Source organism: Pyrus communis, chromosome 2 (genome assembly GCF_963583255.1).
Source record: "Pyrus communis chromosome 2, drPyrComm1.1, whole genome shotgun sequence".
Classification (NCBI taxonomy): Eukaryota; Viridiplantae; Streptophyta; class Magnoliopsida; order Rosales; family Rosaceae; genus Pyrus; species Pyrus communis.
The window spans coordinates 25,056,041-25,062,892 of record NC_084804.1 but is presented as its reverse complement, the minus strand read 5'-3'; the positions used below and the strand labels follow the sequence as shown (position 1 = coordinate 25,062,892).

Below are 6,852 nucleotides of genomic sequence, written 5' to 3'. Positions count from 1 at the left end.
ACATTGCAGAGACATTCTCTCTTACATGTACCACCTCTTTCCCCCGAATCCGTTTCCTTGTTGTACAAATCTTCTTCAAAAACTTAGCGTATTTCGGAATTTGCTTTATTGCATCAAGGAGCGGGATATTGACGTGCACCTTTCTAAACGTCTCCAGAATGTCTTTTTCATCCTCCTCTATCTTAGATTGCCTAAACCTGCTAGGAAAGGGCACATTTAGTGGAATAGAACTAGAAAAATTCGAATTTGTACTTACCTTGGTGGTTTGGGACAATTTTGGTGCACTAGGGGACTGCAGCAAGGTTTTGGCTTCCCTTGCCCTAGCCTTTGCTCCTTGTTCTTCTTTTTGCAGCAGCTTTTCCTCCTCGTTAAGGCCTTGTTTGGATGGTTTTGGATGATTTCCAACTCCTTACCACTTCTCAACATAATGGCCTTGGCGGTTTCAAAACGGTTGAACTAGGAAGTTTGCCTTGCTCTCGAAACTCCCCAAGGAACTGTGAAATCTGCCCTATTTGCTTCTTCATGTCACTCATCTCTTTTTCTTGGTTCGCTATTCTATTGTTTTGATTTTGTAATCCCTGCGATATAGAAGTTAGTAATTGAATAGTTTGATCATTATCAATTAGCGAACTTGAATTTTGTTGGGCAATTTGTTATTGAGGTTGAGATTGTGCAAATGGCCTTTGATATATCCCAGGGGGTGGCTGTCGAATTCCTCCTTGTTGTTGAGGTTGTTAAGGCTTTTTCCACATGAAATTTGGGTGATCTCTCCATCCAGGATTGTATGTATTTGAGAATGGATCATTCCTTGGTTGATTTTGACTTTGGTACCCCACGACATGGGCACTCTCCCATCCTCCAATCTCTATCAATTGAGGACATTGATCATTGATAGGAGCATATTTATGCGACTTAATTAGCTTGTTTCCTTGCATTCACCTAATTAGTTCTTAGTTATTTTAGTATATTAAGCTATTTTCGTGTGTTTGCAGTTCTATAGGCCTTATGAAGCAATAAGGTGCATTTTGGAGCCTTTTGGAGCAAAATTGGGCTTGGAATGGATAACATATGCTTGGAGCAAAAGGAATGGATGAAATTGAAGACTTGACGATGTTAGGAGTCCTAATCAAAGAAGGAGTAATCAAAAAAGGATTCCTACTCAAATGGGGATTCTTACTTGAAATAGGAAAGTTAAGCCAAGGTTTCTTATTTTGGTTTGACCTTTCCTAATCTTAAATGTCCCTAAGTTCCAGCAACATTAAGGTTTCCTATGCATTCTAGGATAACAACGAAAGGTTCCTTGCACCATTCTAGCCTTGCCGCACCACCTTTCCCTTTCCCCTTCCATTCTCCTTCCTTGCTGCACAAGGGAGACCTTCCCTTTCCTATTTTATGCACCAAATCACATTCCCTTTTTAATTCACCACCTCTCCTCTTTCCCTTTGCCTTTGCCGCACCCTATATTCCCTTTCCTTTTAATTTCTGATTTTGACTTAGTCTTTTTCCTCGTAGTTTTAGAATAACAATCCTTTGACATTAATAAAACTTTATTTCCTTTTCTCATTGGATTTCTGCTGCACCTTTACCTTATTTCCCTAGGCTTTTAGATACTGGGCTATATTAATAAACCTTTGCTGCACCCCTTGGGGATCCATCACACCATACATCATCTCTACACACCCCTAATTCATCCCACTACCCTGCCGCATCCTACATTCATTCTCCACCATTCCCATACATTGATACCTTCAAGCACACATCCATACACCATCCCTCTACTTTGCCGCACCCTTTTACCAACCCAAATCCATTCCTAAACCAAAAACACAACCAAAATCATCCCTTAACCTCTGTGCCGCAGCAAGGAGAAGAGGAGAGAGGAGCTTGAACGTGCAGGGCATCCAAGTTTATTTGTTGGGCGTTTTAGGTGTAATCAATCTTTGGTTTTCAATGTTTAAATTCAATTTTGTTTCTTTTGCTGTGAACATGAGAGGCTAAACTTGTTTTTAGCTAAGGGAGACTTTGAAGCCATGATTTTATATGCAATATGAATTGATTAAATCCAGTTATGAATTTGTGAATTGTGAATGCAATTTAACTGTTTTATTCAAGACTTATTCTTGTATGTTGATTAAGGGTGCACACTTAGTTTGCATGTGAGAGGAGCATATTTATGTGACTTAGTTAGCTTGTTTTCTTGCATTTACATAGCTAATTTCTACCTGTTAGAGTGTTTTAAGCTATTTTCATGTGTTTTCAGGTTTAATTGTCAAAGTTGGCAAGAAAGTGCATTTTGGAGCCATTTGGAGCAGTTTTGGGCATGGAATGGATTGCACATGCATGGAGCAAGGTGGATGGACGAATTTGAAGATCAAGAGAGGCTAGGAATGTGATTAACATCTGAAAGAATTAAATTGAAGACTTGGAAGATAAGGAATCAGCTACAAAGAAGGAATATTATCCAAATTACCTTATCTTATCCAAACCTTATCCAACGTTATCTTATCTTATCCTATCCTAATCTTTTCCTACCTTAACTCCAGCTTCAAAGAGGACTCCTTTTCACATTAAATCACCTAAATATCAGGGTTTAGAAGCCCTATTTTCGTGCCCTAAGTTTATGCCACATGTAACCCTTCTAGAAGTTCTAGAATCTGCCACAAGGACCATTCCTTGTCCTCCTTGGAATCTGATTGAAAGTGTCCTTGTTCTTTGGTGATTTAGACTCCTAATTCCTCTCATTTTCAACCCAATTTCGTGCCTTCCCTTCACCCTATAAATACATGATGTCGCAACACTCATAGGAGCCACCTGGAGTGTTTCTAGGTGTATTCTATCTTTGTTTTTAATGTTTAAGTTTAATTATATTTGTTTTGCAAACATTAAGAGCTAAACTTGTTTTAGCTAGAGGAGACTTTGAAACCATGATTATATTTGCAATATGAATGGATTACTTTCAGTTGTGATTTCATAAATCGTGAATACAATTTACTTAACTGTTTGATTAAGAACTTATTCTTGTGTGTTGATTAAGAGGGCGCCCTTAGTTTGCTTGCATGAATTTGATGTTAAAATATAAGGGAATTTCACCTAATCGTTATGAACTTATATTTATAAGTAGTGGAAGTCACGATCGTGTTAAGTAAATTCCTGGCAAGAGTATCATGCTTTTCATAGTTACGAATGCCTTGTCAATGATAGGAGCATATTCATGCGACTTAATTAGCTTGTTCTCGTGCATTTATGTTGTGTTTCCTTAGTTATTTTAGTGTTTAAAGTCACTTTTGTGCATTTTCAGATTATAAAGCCAAAGTGTGCAAGAAGATGCAAATTGGAGTCTTTTGGAGCAAAAGAGGAATGAATGAGTTGAAGACTTGAAGAAACGATGAATTCCTACTCCAACAATGAATTCCTACTTCAACGAGGATTCCTACTTCAACAAGGATTCCTACTTGAAGTAGGAAAGTTAACCCTAGGTTTCCCGTTTTGGTAACCTTTCCTAATCTTAAACGTCCGTATTTTCTAGCCACTTTGAAGGCCTTGTATGCACTTTAGGACACAAAACAAAGGCCCTAGCCCACTTTCCAACCTTTACCGTGGCCTTTCCCCTTCTCCCCTTCCCTTGCCGTGCAAGGGGGGCATTTTTGTCCCATTTTATGCACTTAAACCTATTTCCCTTTCAAATAAACCCTAGCCACACCTATTAATCAATTCCCTTTTAATTTCTGATTTTACTTCCTAATTCTAACAGCCTTTGAATTAATTTTAGTTAATAAAAATAAGCTAGGGTTGGATTTTCTGAAAACCCTAGGTATTCCACCACTTAGCCGCACCCTAGGGAGATTATTCATTCATTCTTCATATTTCAGCCACAAAAGCATCTCAGCCGCAACTCCCATCCATTCACCCTAAGCCCTCTAATTCCACATCTCAGCCGTACCCTTTATTTGACCCTAGAGCCTATACTTCTCATTGATTCATTCTTTTCATCTCACAGCCACCATCACCCTAATTCTCTCCCTTTGCCGCAACCACCATCCCCCTTCTCCTTCAATCCGCAGCCTTTCCCATCCATTCCAGCCATTACCCTTCTCTGCCACAGCCACTCCACTAGTCCAGCCACCATTCCCAACCTTCCTCCACCACTCACACCCCTTGCCGCACCACCATATCCCCATAAACCCATCTACAACACAGAAAATCATCCCAAATCATCCAAAAACATCTCTGCCGCAGCAAGGAGAAGAAGAAAGAGGAGCTTAAACGCGCAGAAATTCAAGTGGATTCGTTGGGCGTTCTAGGTGTAATCAATCTTTTGTTCTTTATGTTTAATTTCAATTTTGTTTCTCTTTCTGTGAACATGAGAGGCTAAATCCCTAGTTAGCTAGGGGGTGATTCAAAACCATGTTTATGCTTGCAATATGAATTGATTACCTTTGGTTGGAATTTCATGAGTTGTGGATTCAATTTGTTGAACTGCTTGATTGATAACTTATTTGTGTATGTTTATTGAGAGTGCACGCTTAGTTTTCATACTTGAATATGATGCTAGAATATAAGTGAGTTTCACCTAATAGTTACAAACTTATATTCACAAGTAGTGAAGGTCGCTTATAAACGATCACGTTAAATGAATTCTTGGCACTAGTTTCATGCTCATCATAGTAACGAATGCCTCGTCAACACTTATAGTTTTCATGTTGCTTAATGATCTTTGATTGTATCTTTATTGTGCTTTTCACGTAAAGGACTTTTGGAGAATGTTTTGAATTGCGTATGCGCTATCCCATCCAATTCATTAACTTAAGGAGAACTTGAAGGTTAATTTAAGCGAACCTAATTAACCCGGGGTGGGATTTCGACATCAGTTTTGCTTCAAGGGTTCCTTCTCCTTAATTCTATGTTCATTCATGTCGTATATTTTTATGTCAAACATTCTGTAAACATGAAGTGTAACTAATTTCTTTCTAGGGATTCGATGTAGCCTTGCAAGATTGCCATGTAGTTAATTCAGAATGCTCAGTTGATCCATTTATTTCTTGTTTCATTCTCTGATTTAATTGTGACGTTGTGTGTTGATTTTAATGTTTGATCACCATTTGATCTAACCACAGGTTGTTTAGCCAAGAGTAAAGCACACATCATGCATACTCTTGGTGGATATGTGAATGAATGAAGGGAATCCTTTGCAAGCAACCTGCCGCGTGTTTCCTTTGGTTTTATGAAAGTTTCTTGTGCGTGTCATGTTCTTGATTAGGAACCAAAGTTGCACATCACAATTAGGTTTATGATTAGGAACATTTGATCAAGTTCACACATCATATGGTTGATCATATCTAAGTGAAACAAACCCAAGAAATAGGTAGATGGCTGAGTATAAACTGACTTAACAAGCATGGACTTGGCTTAGCAATGGTGAAATCGAATCTCTAGCTTCATCTCCATTTGTGCTATCTCATTTCATTAGTTGTTGATTCATTTATTTGTGTCTACTTCATTTTCTTGTGCTTTCAAGTTACAACAACAAATCTGCCTAAATTGATTAGTTTTATTTATCTTACAGAGTTCTTGCAAAACAAGTAGTTGTATAGGTCCAATTAGTCCCTGTGGATTCGACACCCTTACTTGTGCCATTATACTAAACATATTTTAGCATGAGGAAGGAAAACTTCAACAAAAATGGCGCCGTTGCCAGGGACTGATTTCAGTCCCTTATAATTGCTTGTTTTGATATTAAACCTTGTTCTTTTCATTTTAAGTAGATTTCTGATTTTTATTCAACCTTGTTTTATTTTGTTTTAGGTAGTATATGTCAAATAGACTTGCTGAATTAGGCCAAAGGATTGAACGTTTAAAGGGCAACACTTTGGAAAGCTTTGTGCCAACAAGTTCCTCCATTGTCCGAGAAGAAGAGGAAGAGAAGTCGTCTAGTCCAACAAGTGAAGGATCTGAGCACATTAATTGGGAAAGAGAAGAAGAGATGGCGGGCAACCAAGATGATCTTCGAGCCTTGGAGGACTTTGCTCAACCAATCATACCAAATTCACCTTCATGCATCTTGCTGCCCACAGAAGCTAGAAACTATGATCTTAAATCTTCACATTTCCATATGTTTCCTTCTTTTTATGGCTTACATAATGAAGATCCTTTGGCTCATATTAAAGAATTTTACAATGTTGTGAGTGGTTTACCTTTGCAGGGAGTAAATGAAGCAAATTTGAGAATGAGAGTGTTTCCTTACACCTTGAAAGATAAGGCCAAGGGTTGGTTGATGACTCTAGCACCTGGTTCCCTCACCACATGGGATGCCGTGGCTAAGAAGTTTTTGGAGAAGTTCTTTTCCACTCAAAAGACAGCCACATTAAGGGGACAAATCTTCAACTTCAAACAAGATGATGGAGAACCTTTCAATGAGTGTTGGGAGCGCTTTAAAGGCCTTTTACTGCAATGTCCACACCAGGGGTTACCTATTCACTTACAAATGCAAATATTTTATGATGGACTAACCCAAACATGTCAATCAACTGTTGATAATGCAGCAGGTGGAGCTTTGAAGAAAAAGAATGCTCAAGAGTCATATAACATTTATGAGATGTTGGGATCTAATGCTCAACACAAAGATTTAAGGGGTAAGAGAGTTGGAGTATATGAAACAAGTTCTAATCATGATCTTTCTTTGCAGGTAGCTAACCTAGAAAAGAAGCTTGAATCCGTGCTCAACATGGTGCCAATAGCAAATGAAGTGTGTGCCATTTGCAACATACCAAGCCATCCTACTCATCAATGTCCATCTAGGGAGGCTTATCCCGAGTATGTCCAAGAGCAAGTGAACCTCATGAATTCTTACAATCA

General features: G+C 38.5%; 1 non-coding gene across 1 annotated transcript; it reads right to left on the bottom strand.

The window, feature by feature from the left end:
• Positions 1-6,354: 6,354 nt before the first annotated feature.
• Positions 6,355-6,465, bottom strand: LOC137727180 (small nucleolar RNA R71). The gene has a single exon (XR_011067750.1). It is a non-coding gene; the product is annotated as a small nucleolar RNA R71 (small nucleolar RNA).
• Between the last annotated feature and the right edge of the window lie 387 nt (positions 6,466-6,852).